The sequence below is a fragment of the Vulpes vulpes genome, chromosome 16 (genome assembly GCF_048418805.1).
Source record: "Vulpes vulpes isolate BD-2025 chromosome 16, VulVul3, whole genome shotgun sequence".
Taxonomy (NCBI): domain Eukaryota; kingdom Metazoa; phylum Chordata; class Mammalia; order Carnivora; family Canidae; genus Vulpes; species Vulpes vulpes.
In genome coordinates this window covers 7334316-7347073 of record NC_132795.1, presented here as the reverse complement: position 1 = coordinate 7347073, position 12758 = coordinate 7334316, and the positions used below count along the sequence as shown (strand labels likewise).

General features: G+C 49.3%; 1 long non-coding RNA gene and 1 pseudogene across 2 annotated transcripts; one reads left to right on the top strand and one right to left on the bottom strand.

Annotated features, from left to right (window-relative positions):
• The first annotated feature begins 5539 nt into the window (after positions 1 to 5539).
• Positions 5540 to 12748, top strand: LOC140595933 (uncharacterized). 2 transcript variants are annotated; one of them, XR_011997917.1, is made up of 4 exons: positions 5540 to 5679; positions 12018 to 12036; positions 12137 to 12244; positions 12372 to 12748. It is a non-coding gene; the product is annotated as an uncharacterized lncRNA (long non-coding RNA). The 2 variants fall into 2 exon arrangements; XR_011997916.1 differs by having other exon boundaries at positions 5592 to 5679; positions 12012 to 12036.
• Positions 11420 to 11755, bottom strand: LOC140595932 (small ribosomal subunit protein eS26-like; annotated as a pseudogene).
• Positions 12749 to 12758: the final 10 nt, after the last annotated feature.

Sequence of the window (12758 nt, the reverse complement as noted above, 5' to 3'; positions counted from 1 at the left end):
AGTGTATTCCTCTTTCCCTTCTTACCAGGCGTCGTGATGTTGGTTCTGCCCTCTGCCCTCATGGGTAACAAGGCTCAGTGCCTTGAACCTTCATTGCCCCATCACAGTGATTGCCTCAGGGAAGGACATCTGACCCCATCAGGACTCATTCATCAGTTAACTGGGCCCCTTAGATCCTCTCTCATAAAGGTGAGTGAAAGGCACAGAAGGAAAGACCAGTCATGGGAGCTGAAAAGTCTTAGGAGAACAGGATATCAGAGCAACCACATGAACAAATATTCAGTGGCAAGTGAGGAGGATCCGCAACCAACAAACCAGAGACACATGAGAATGGCTCCGAGTTACAAAGCCCTTTGGTTTTCTTGTTCCAGGATCCTATGATATCTTCCCCAAGATTCCATGACACTCCTAATACCCTTTTGACAGCTCTTCTCTCCCCTTGAACTAGTCAGAGAGGGTTTCCATTCTTTGCAATCAAATGAACCTTCACTAACATAACTTCATGGATTTTCTGATTTTGGGTGGTGCTGGGCCATCACGGAAGTCCTCTTCTGCCACCATGAAGAGTGTTAGGATTGTGTATTTTTACGGCACATTGTGCAAGATGCTGCATGATAAGGGTTCATTATTTGGTCAATTTTCACCAGCAGGAAGCTGGTGGAAGGAATTCCACTCTCAGGAAGCTCCTGAAGAGCCCAACACTGGTCCTCTAACTGAAGGTCGAACCCCTCCTGCATCATTCCTTTTATTGCTTCAGGGAGCCTTGTAGCTCTTTCCTTTTCCTACAAATTGTGTGGATTCTCAGAGATCTGAGATTTTCTTTCTGCCTCTTAAAGACTCTGACTTTCTCAGGGAAGATGTCCTAGAGATACAAAATCTGTTTGAAAGCTTCAAACTATATCGTGGCCTTGAAAGATGCCTGAATGTTTTAGAACTTGACCCTACCCTTCTGAGAATTCACCATATAGTCATAGACCTCATCCCTTTGGTCCTTTTGACAATACCTGGTTAGTTAAGTAAACCCATTCTACCAACCTGAAGGTAGAAGTTCAGAGGAAGAGTGGTGAGCAGTATGGATCTCTGAGGCGAGTCAGCATTAGAAACCCGAGGAGAACACCTCCTTCCCCAACTGTCACAGGCTCACTGCCAAGCTGCCCGTTAGAGACCTGAGCCTTGGGCAGAGCTCATTGCAGCATGAGTCAAAAACATGAGAGAGTCTTGTCCACACGTGCCCAGCAAGCAAAAGGCCCCCAACAGAGATGTTCCAAGGAGCCCTATCCGGGATTTGGGAGATCTTTGCTCTTCTCCACAAGGAGAGAGAGCTCATCAAATTGGAGGGTACATAGCAATCCAGGTGATGACCAGGGGAAGGACTTCGAGGTGGACTATCTCCATTGCCATGGCCATGTTTAGGGAGTACGGGGTTAGAGGTCTTTGGTAATAGGCACAAAAATCTATCCAGTCCTTTAATAATAGATCTGCTAAGACAGCTCTACCGCTGTCCTGGATATCTCTGTGTTGTGACCTTAGAAACCAGCTAAGCCACTTTGATTTTTCTCTAGCACCTGGGAATTAAACTCTTCACAGGAACCAAGGCTTTCAGCCTTTTCTCAATCCAAACCAGTACTGTCATGGAAGGAAAGTTTAGAATGACAGAGATAACCTTTTGGTACACTAAGCTCACACTGGGTGAATTTGAGCACCCCCACATCGCTAATCTTTGAGTCACTGACCATATTCTTGAGTGCAGTCAGGTAAGGAAGATGGTAAAAGGCCTTAAAATAACCTACTCTGCCCTGGATCTCAGTCTTGGCAATTTTCAGGTGATTATATGAAAATAGGGAAAATTTGCAACCGATCAAAGTTGATGTTTAAGGTAGAGGGTCTGTATGGGGCTAGGTAAGAGCTAGAGGTAGGTGTCTTAGGGTTAGGGATGTTAGATAAAATACAGGATGACCAGTTAAATTAGAGTTTCAGATAAACAATGAGTAGATTTTAGTATAAGTATGTCCCATGCAATATTTGAGACATACTTACGTTAAAATTTGTTGTTTCTCTCTCTGAAATTCAAATTTCACTGGGTGGCCTATGTTTTTATTTTTACCTGACTACTCTCTCTGGGGTGGGCCAAATTCCTGGCACCTCCAGGTTTGTGTGAAGGTAAGTGGTGCACGTTTGCATGTGGGAGGCAAGGGTACCAAAGCAAATGGGAAGGGTGTGTCCGTATCTCAGGAGGAAACCATATCTAGGGCAGAAGTCATCTCAGTGGTTTTCATTTTTGGCTTTTGAATGATTCAAACATTATTAATTTTCTAGTTCCAAACATTTCCCAAGAACTTGGAGATCCTTGGAGTGTTTCAAAGGCCCTTGTGAAACTTGGGCAATTCGTCCCCTACATTAAATTTCCCCACGTGGGGAGTGCCTGAGTGGCTCAGTTGGTTAAGCATCTACCTTCAGCTCAGGTCATGATCTCAGGGTCCTGGGATGGAGCCCCATGTCAAGCTTCCTGCTCGGCAGGAAGTCTGCTTCTCCCTCTCCCTCTTCTCCTCTCCACTGCTTGTGCTCACTCTTTCTTTCTTTCTCAAATAAATAAATAAGTAAATAAATTTTAAAAATCTAAAAAATTTTTAAAATTCCCACCAGGTCATTTGGAAGAACGAGCTAGCTGGGATTCTTAGAGTAGTGTGTGGATATTTCCTCCCTCTTTTAATCATTTAGAGTTGTTCTCATTAAACGCCTCTTTCTTCCCTTTGATGAGCCACTGGGGAGATGAAATATGAAGACAGAGCTGTAGGAGCTTAGGCACGGTTGGGGAAAAATACATGGACTCTTCTTAGAGGTTCCAGCACAAGAACAAGGGGCATCCAGTAAAGGCTTTGTGGGTACAGTGAGAACAGACTCTGGGCTAAGACTCAGGGAAAGCTGGCAGGGGATGAGTCAGTCCATGGCAGGTCTAGGAATGGAAGATTCTACACTGCTGGCTCTGGGCTGTGCAAAGGGAGTGGCAAGTGAGGGCTTTTAGCCCCAGGCTCAATCCTGGAGGAGGAAGGGGAGGGACAGGCGGCATTACAGGTTGCAACCAACTCCAAAGCCTTGCCCAGAGCTTTTTGGTCGCCTTGGAATTGAGGGATAAGCTCAATTGCCAATCTGGGGTGTCTGGATCTTTTTGTTCAAGATGGATTTGCCACTGTTTGATGCTAGCTATCAGAGGACTTGGCCAGGGTTAAGTAGTGTTAAGTGCGGGACGGGGGTGAGGAGGTGGGCTGGCCCCAGGTTTCTGGTCCTGGCAAGCTCTCCTTGAATGGTAGGGTAGGACATTGGGACTCATCGGGTAGGGTAGGCTCTCTGGGACCAATTGTTCCTGGTACATCCAATGGGAGCGTCTAGCCCTCTCCTGGGTGAGCTTCTCTGGGGATACACTGGTCCCGGCTCTACTAACTGGGAGCACACACCGTGTCTCAGCATGGGGCCACCTAGGTCACGGGGTGTTCAGCCCCAGGAGTGTCTCACTTCTGGACCCAGACAACACACCTGGCTGCAGATCCTGGAAAATTTGGGTTTGGTCGAGCTGGAGACTCAACCTGTGAGTGCAGGTGGAGGACAGGATTCCTGCCGGCTTCCCTGCACCTCTGAGTTCCTGGCCAAAGCAGGCACCAGCCAATTTTCTGCAGGACCTGCCAAGAAGCTCCCTTCTCTTGGCCACGTCTCTGACTCCCACTTAACTGAGGGCCGCAGAAAAACTGATACATCCCTTTGGCTTCAGTTCCTTTACCTATAAAGTGGGTGGTACCTCATTCGACCCCCGGTCTTGAACCAGGACCTCCCTTCCTGCAGCTGAGTGTAGATGTAGTGTGACACTCTCTTTGCAAAGGCTCTTGGGCTTGCCCTTCACATATCTATTTTCTTAAACTTGGAGATTCAAGAAGATCATGAAATATAATTCTCAAGAAGGTCAAGGGTGGACTGTACAGCAAAATATGGATCATGTGTTATCTGTGGTTGCCCGGAGAGCGGATGATCTTAAGTGTTTATATCTTTTGCATGAGTGGCCTCCCTTGAACAAAGGGAAATAAACGTGACTTTTGAAGGCTGTCTTGAGAGGGAGCAACACAGGATCCCCTTTCTTACCCGTTTTCTGCATGAAGCTGACAGGTGAGCGGATTTTCTTCGTACGGAGGCAGGGGTTTGATTCGGTGACCTCTGGAAGGCCCTTCCAGCAGATGCCTGTGTGCTCAGTGCACACAGCCAGGCCCTACCTCTGCAGGAGCAGGGTGCCAGGAGCTGGAGGCGGGAAGAAGGGGAGCGGGGATGGGGAAGGAGGGAAGGAGGAGGGGGAGGACGGAGAGTTAGAGAGCAAACCTCACTCATGGAAAGCTGGAACCTTCCCTTTCAACCTTTCTCTTGTAATTAGTCGGTGCAGCTGGAGGGGAAGACGTCTTGGTGAGTTGCAACTTGTTGGTCTCCGGTCCTAGGGATGTTTAAGGCTGGCTCAGTGTTTGGGGAGAGCTCATTTCTCAGATGTCTCCTCCTCCCCTCTCTGTCTGTCTTTTGATTTCAACTCCCCAGCCAGAGGGTGGTTGTGAAGGGTGTGCTGGCCAAGTAGCCTGCGGCCTCGGGCTGGCCTGAAGGTGCTGGGAAGGACCCGGGGAGCAGGATTTCTCCTCCAGTGATGTGGGAGCCAACCCTGCAAGGGCCCTGGGGGACCAGTGCAGACGGTGCTGGGGAGCCAGGCTCCAGGGAGGCAAGCACCGTCTGGTTGGTTCCTCCCAGGCAGGGATCCTCTTGCGGCCCCGGGAGTGCCGCAGCACCGTGCACCTCCCCACCCGCATCGCGGGGGTCCCACATGGAAGAGAGTGACCCTATGGCTGTGCACCCCCAGCCCTCAGCACAGTGTGCTTGAGTGAGCGGCCCGAGGGGGAGAGCCGGGCCTCCAAAGTCAGAGGGCGGGATGCACATCCTGATTCTCTGCTCCCACTCGAGTAATTCTCGCAGCTGTGACTCAGTCTCCTCATCTGTCAGATGGGTATACAGTAACATGCAGCCTTAAGGAGGCTGCTCGGCATCACCCCCTGGTGCACGAAGAGCGGAGATGTAAACTTTCTATTATTACTGCTTCTGGAGGAGACCCCTGGGGTTGCTTACAGAGAGGGCACGCCTGCCCTGCACCCCCCACCCCCCCAGAGCCTGGCTGCTGAGTCCATGCCAGTGGGAACTTCCAGCTCTAACCGGCTGGTATGGCCCCTGGAGGCCGAGGCTGTGCCTTCGCATCGGGCCACAGCGGCACTGCTGCCGAGGTGCCTGGAGGTGGCTGCATGGGACACGGAGGCCCTGTGGGTGTTCCGGTTGGCACTGCCCCTGGCCAGGGAATTGTTCCTTCTCCTACTTCTCCAGGTGGTCATGTCTTCACCATCGCTCCTGAGCAGCATCGGCCACGTGGGTGGCAAGGGTCACAGGGGCACGGAAACCTCTCCTCCGACATCATCCGAACTGCATTCGGTGTGAGAGGCTCGGCTGATGACCAGAGCCAAGCTGCCACTCCCTGAGCCCCTGCTCCGCACCCAACACACTGCTGTCGACGGATTGTCCCCTGACCTCACAGCTTCCCTGCAAGGAGGGACGATCATTCTGGTGTCGGGGATGACCAACCGATACGGAGTGAATTTAAGATACACGCCCAAGGTCAGACTGCTTGTGAGTCCTCTGGAAGGGATGGAATGAGTTGCAGGATTCCAAAGCTGGGGGGCGGGGGTTCTCAACAGCACTCCGAGTGACTCATGTTAACGGAGCCATCGCTATGTGGATTATTTTACTGATGATTTCACACCGACCAGGGAGCAGTGTGTCTCTTGTAGATGGGGCTGCTGTTATTTATTTATTTATTTATTTATTTATTTATTTATTTATTTATTTATTATTGGTGTTCAATTTGCCAGCATATAGAATAACACCCAGTGCTCATCCCATCAAGTGGGGCTGCTGTCTTGATTGCCTTCTTCAGCATGACTAGCCCTCCCCAAGGGGCGGCAGGGCGAGCCTGTGCGCCTCACAGCAGCCCTCTGTTTAGGGCTCAGGGAGCCCACGGAGTCCCAGGAGTCCCTGGCCTGGCCCACGTGCCCTGCAGGAAGCTGCCTGGGTCCCCCACCAGGCCGCACGCTCGTGAGGAGCCGACACACTGCTTCCCGTCCACCCAGGGTTTCAGGAGACGGCTTTTCCTAGTCCGTTTCTCTGCCCATCTTGGAGCAGGGCCACGGAGATCGTCAGGAACCGGCCAACACAATTTTATTTCTGGTCAAGCAAAAGGCACTTTATTTGTTTACTTATTTTTATCATTAAATCTTTAAATTTTAATTCCAGCGTAGGTCACATACAGGGTCATATTAGCCTCCGGTGTACAATACAGCGATGCGACACCTGCACACATCCAAGTTCATTGTGATACGTGTACTCTCAATGTCTGTCCCCTGTTTCCCTCACCCCCCCCCCACCTCCCCTCTGGTCACCGTCAGTTTGTCCTCTAGAGTTAAGTCCGTCTCTTGGTGTGCCTCCCCCTTTTCTCTTTTCCCTTTGTTCACTTCCTTTGTTTCTTGAATTCCACAGATGAGTGAGATCATATGGTATTTGTCTTTCCCTGACTTATTTTGCTTTGCATTCTATTCTCCAGTTCCATCCATGTTGTTGCAAATGGCAAGATTTTGTTCTTTTTTTATGGCCGAATAATATTCCATATTTACCACCTGTTCTTTATCCATTCATCGATCGATGGACCCTTGGGCTGCTTTCGTATCTTGGTTCTTGTAAGTAAACCTCGGGTGCCTGTACCCCTTTGAATTGGTGTTTTTTTTTAAGATTTTATTTATTTATTCATGAGAGACAGAGAGAGAGAGAGAAAGGGAGAGAGAGGGAGAGACATAGGCAGAGAGAGAAGCAGGTTCCATGTAGGTAGCCCCATGTGGGACTCAATCCTGGGACTCCAGGATCCCTAACCCTAACCTTAACCCTAACCCTAACCCTAACCCTAACCCTAACCCTAACCCTAACCCTAACCCTAACCCTGAGGCGAAGGCAGACAACTGCTGAGCCACCCAGGCGTCCCTGAATTAGTGTTCTTATGTTCTTTGGGTAAATACTCAGTAGCGCAATCACTGGATCAGAGGGTAGCTCTATTCTTAACTTTTGGAGGAGCCTCCATACTCTTTTCCCCAGGGGCTGCACTAGTCTGCATTCCCACCAACAGTGCATGAGGGTTCCTTATTCTCCACATCTTCGCCAATGCTTGTTCCTCGTGTTTTTGATCTTAGCCATTCTGACAGGTGTGAGATGCTGTCTCACTGTGGCTTTGATTTGCATTTTCCCAATGATCAGTGATGTGGAGCATCTTTTCATGTGTCTATTGCCATCTGGATGTCTTCTTTGGAGCAATGTCTGCTCACGTCGTCTGCCCATTTTTAAATTGGATTATTTATTTTTTGGGTGTTGGTTGTAGTAGTTTTTTTTTAAAAAAATATTTTGGATTCTAACCCTTTATCAGATATGTCATTAAGAAAAAGGCACTTTCTGCCAATGGGCCAGGCCACTCACCTTCGGAATTGGTCTATTACTTTTGCTTTTTCCCTATTGTCACCTTCCCTGTTTGGGTCCTGAATCCATACCTCTAGCTCCAGATCCCACAGGATCAGGGCTATCACTCTGTCTTGTGAGGGAGCAATGGGTTCCATAAGATGCACCCCCCCTTTGACCTCCCTTTATTCTTTCTCTCCCTGTCCATCCTCCTTCCCCAGGCCCTCAGAGGATCCTATTAGCTCCCTATTGCTGCTGTAACAGATGACTGCAAATTTAGTGGATTCAAACAACACAGATTTATTCTCTTCTAGGTCTGGTGGTCAGAAGTCAGAAATGAGCATTAAGAGGGATAAGATCAGGGTAACGGCAGGGATGGTTCCTTCTGGAAGCTCCAGGGGGGGAATCCGTTCCTTGCTTCTTCCAGTTTCAAGCTGCCAGCATACTTTGGCATCTTGGCTCGTGGCTGCCTGACTCCAGTTTCTGCTTCTGTCATCACTTCTCCCTCTCACTCTATATCACCACTGCCTGCCTCTCACGAGGACCCATGTGAGGGCATCATTGCATCCACTCAGCTAATCCGGGACAATCTCCCTTTCCCAAGATCACTGGCTTGCATCTGCAAAATCCCTTTTGCCATATATGGTAACATATTCATAGATTCTGGGGATTAGGACATGGACACCCTAGGAAGGCATTATTCAGCCTACCACGGGGATGGTTTGTGCTTCTAGAACAGCTTTCTACCTACCTGCCTGTGTGTCTACCTACCTGCCTGTGTGTTATACCAGTAAATAAGGCTACCATTTACCAAATGTGGACTCTGGGCTTGGAGCTGGACCAAGTGCCCTGTGTGTTCCACCTTGCTGACTCTATGTCTCGGCTACTCTTAATTTTATTCTCATTTCACAGAGAAGAAACTCAAGCCTGAGATTTAAGTGACTTGCTTGAAGTCACACATGGAGTAAGTCAAGGACCTGAAATTTGAACCCAAGTCTATCTGATTTTAAGATCATTCTCTTTGACATCCCACTCCCCCTGCCGTGGAAGCCAGCTCCTAAGAAGGCCCAATGACCCTTGATCACTCCCTCTGTAGGCCCCCTCCCACACTGTTCCAGAATTAATCCAGTGTGACCAATAGAATACCATAAAAATGACGGTGTGTGTCTTCTGAGGCTAGTGCATCAAAGACTTTGTAGCCTCTGCCTTGCTCTGTCTTGGACACTTGCTCTGGGAGCTAATTGCCACATCATGGCCATTCTCAAGCAGCCCTGTAAAGAGGTTCATGTGTTGAGCAACAGAGGCTTCCTGCCAATGACCAGCACCAACTTGTTGGCCATGTGAATCTGCCATCTTGGAAGTAGATGGCCCAGTCCCAGGCAGGCCCTCAGATGACTGCAGGCTGGGCTGGTGTCTCGACCACAACAGCTTCATGAGAGACCCAGAGTCTACACTACCCAGCTAGCACACTCTCAAATTTCTAACCTGCAGAGACTGTGAGATAATAAACACTTCTTATTGGTTTTAACTACCCCTTTTTGAAGTAATTTGTTACACAGCTGTCTACGATGAATACAGGGCCCAAGTTCTAGCAGTCTGGGCAGGTTTTGCTCTAAGCTCTAGCTATTCAGAAGAGGTGCTGGTCAGACCTTGAGCCTGTGAAGCCCATGTTCCATTCCAGCAGGTTAGCCACCCAGTCCTGGAGTGGAGAACCCAACAGTTCCAGAAGATTCCCCCTTTCTGAGCCACTTTCCACTGAGCCACAGAAATACCTTTCATCTATTACCCTGCTGTCCTAAAACCATCAATGGCTCCTTAATGCCTATTGTTTCTCTCAAACCCAGGCTGCTTAGCCTGGCATTCACTTTCCCTCTTCCCTTCACAGCCCTTATGGTCTCGTTTCCCATTGTTGCCAGGCCCACCCTTTAAGCCTGGTGGGACCCAGGTGTTCAATCTCTTCTCAGTCTGCTCGCATGCACTCCTCGTCCCTTGTCACCTGAAAATGAAGGAACAAATACACATGGGGGATCTGCTAGGTACCAGGGGCTAATGATGGCTGCTTCTCGGTTCAGCGTCTCATCTGCACAACAAGCCATTTTTATAGAGAAGGAAATGAATTAAATGACCTGCCCAAAGCCCCAAGGGAAGTAGGTGACTTCCCTACTCAGCCCACTCAGCCCTGTGGCTGAAAGTTCAGTGTTTTTCCACTGCACCATCTTGGATCTGACTCATATTTCTATGGAATTTTACAGTTTATAAAGCCCCTGCTTATTGCATTTCTTTTTTACTGAGCTTCACAATAATCCCGTGTGAGAGTTGGGGCAAGAATTGGTCACCCCATTTCACAGATGATAAAGCTGACGTGAGGAAGCGGATTTGTTCTCATGGGGACAAGCGTCAGAGCGGTGGTTCCAATTTAGTATCTGTCTCCAGACCCACTGCTCTTCTCTTCTGCTTTCTCTTCGTACTTCTGCCTAAACCTACCACAGATTTTTGCATATAATTGATGCCCAGTGCTTATTTGCTGGCTGCTGATTGATTAAAATTTTACTGTAGTCTGTAGTAAGTGATGCAAAAGGAGGTCTGGTGTCTAGGGAATTACTTGTGTGACCAAGACTAACTTTACAAAAGAACTTGAACCGGTATCGCAGAAAGGTGTGAGGGCAGACTTTAGAAGGAACTTTATGGGGGATCCCTGGGTGGCGCAGCGGTTTGGCACCTGCCTGTGGCCCAGGGCGCGATCCTGGAGTCCTGGGATTGAGTCCCAAGACGGGCTCCTGGCGTGGAGCCTGCTTCTCCCTCTGCCTGTGTCTCTGCCTCTCTCTCTCTCTCTCTCTCTCTGTGTCTCTCTCTGTGTCTATCATAAATAAATAAATCTTAAAAATAAAAAGAAGGAACTTTATGATGGAAAAGGCTAATGGTCAGGGAAAGTGGACCAAGGGACCAAGGGATGCTATGGAATTAATCACAATGGGATCTCTAAAAATGACCCAGCCTAGCCTGGGTCCAGGAAAGTACTGTTCATCCTTAGGGGCAGGAGGATGGACAAAATAAGCCGTGGAGGGTCCAGGTAGCCCAGCACCCACACCTCCATGAAAAAATGGGTATTATTGATATTCAAGTTACTGAAGCGGAGCCAAGAGGAGGAAGAAGCTTGTGTCCCTTTCTTTCTTGGATACTTCTTGTCCCTAGTACTCAGGACTTCAGTTAATGAAGAAGCTGTTCTACAGAGAGGTCCTTTGAAGACAAAATCACACAGGATCAGGTTCCTTGGGCTATGTGCCTCCTAGGTCATCCTGTCCACCTGTCCTGAGGTTCACTAAAATCTCTAGTAGGTGCTCAATAAATATTTGCTGAATGACTGAAAGGATAGCTGTGACTTTCTCCTGTCTCTGTTGGGCTCTGGTTCCACTTCACTCTGTCTTGGATACCCATTTCGGTTCCACCCGACCTTGTTGGGAACCCTTCTGCCCTCCAACCCAACCAAGTCCAGTAGACTCTTGTCCTGCCCTTTGTGGATGTAGTTCATGACTGGCTCCCTGAGCCTTGTGATCATCTCGACCCTTGGATTCTTTTTTCTTTCTTTTCTTTTTTTTTTTTTTTAATTTTTATTTATTTATGATAGGCACACAGTGAGAGAGAGAGGCAGAGACATAGGCAGAGGGAGAAGCAGGCTCCATGCACCGGGAGCCCGACGTGGGATTCGATCCCGGGTCTCCAGGATCGCGCCCTGGGCCAAAGGCAGGCGCTAAACCACTGCGCCACCCAGGGATCCCTTCTTTCTTTTCTTTTTAAAGTGTAATCTCCATTTCATTTTTTTCCCAGGCAAGAGTTTTTCTTCAGTCTTTAAGGACTTAGCTCCTTACATGGGCTTTGGCAGAGGTCAGGGGGCAGCACTCGTGGGTCTAAATTGGGGTGGGGATGTTTGGTCCTTCTGTGCCTCATGGGAGGACCTTCCTGTGAGTGGCACAGCTCACACAGTAATGGAGTTTCACATACAGCTCGGGAGGCACACAGGTGTCGAAGACACTCTCCTCAGAAATGCCCCTGATGGCGGTGCCCACTACTATGCTCTGAATAATGGCCTTCTTCATGGCCTTGTCTTTGGGCATGCAACAGGAGCAACAGGTGTAGCAGATAGGCTGCCTGTGGCGCGGCCCTCTGTGGCACAACTATTATTCCTTCTTTTCTTGGTCATCTTGGAAGGGAGGATCTGAGAAAGCTTGACCTGGGTTCTTTTCTTTTTCTTTTAAAGATATTATTTATTTATTCATGAGAGACACACAGAGAGAGGCAGAGACACAGGCAGGGGGAGAAGCAGGCTTCCTGTGGGGACCCCGATGCAGGATTTGATCCCAGGACCCCGGAATCACATCCTGAACCAAAGGCAGATGCTCAACCACTGAGCCACCCAGACGCCCCAACCTGGGTTCTTAAAACATCTTTTCATTCAGATTCAGAATCTACGTGGAGTGAGAGGTGGGAAAAGGCTCAAGAGCAGCAGGGCAAGCAACCTGGGTGCCTTGCACACTCAGCCTCCCTTCAGAGTCCAGCCTGTGGCATGTGTGTTTCCAAGCAGTGAGGGTGCAAGGACCAGTCCTCAGGTCGCAGCATGGAGTGGCACCGAAGCCTCTACCTGGGAGCCAGGGGACAAGGGCTAAATTCAGGATCTGTGACACGCCAGCCAGTGAGTGTGACCTCCAGTAGGCTCTTTCTGCTCTGGGTCCTGGGTTCCTCCCTGTGAACAAGAAGGTTCGAGTCCTGCTTTCTGCTCTCGACTTAACCATTGTTTCTGACCAACTGTGATGTTCCAGGCTCTTCAGTGGTGAACAAAATACAGTCTCTGCAAGCACGGAGCGTATGTAGACGGAGCGGCTGACAAAAGCCAGGTAAAAGAGCGAGCAAGTGGGTAGCAGATGTCACGCAGGTGAGGTGAGCGTGATACAGGTGAGTACAGCAGGTAAGCGGGGAGGGAAGGATGGGACCTTGCTTTGATAAGGTCAGCGTGCCGGCCATCCCCCAAGAGCTGGCATCTGAGCAGAGACCTGGACAAAAGGAGGGGGCAAGCCCTGCATGTATTTGGAGGAGTGGATCCTCAGAAAAGGAACAGCGAGTGCAAAGGCCTTTAGGAAAGAACCGGTTTGGTGAATTTAAGAAACCGCCAGGATGCCCGGTGGGGACCGAGTGCAGAGAAGTAGCCA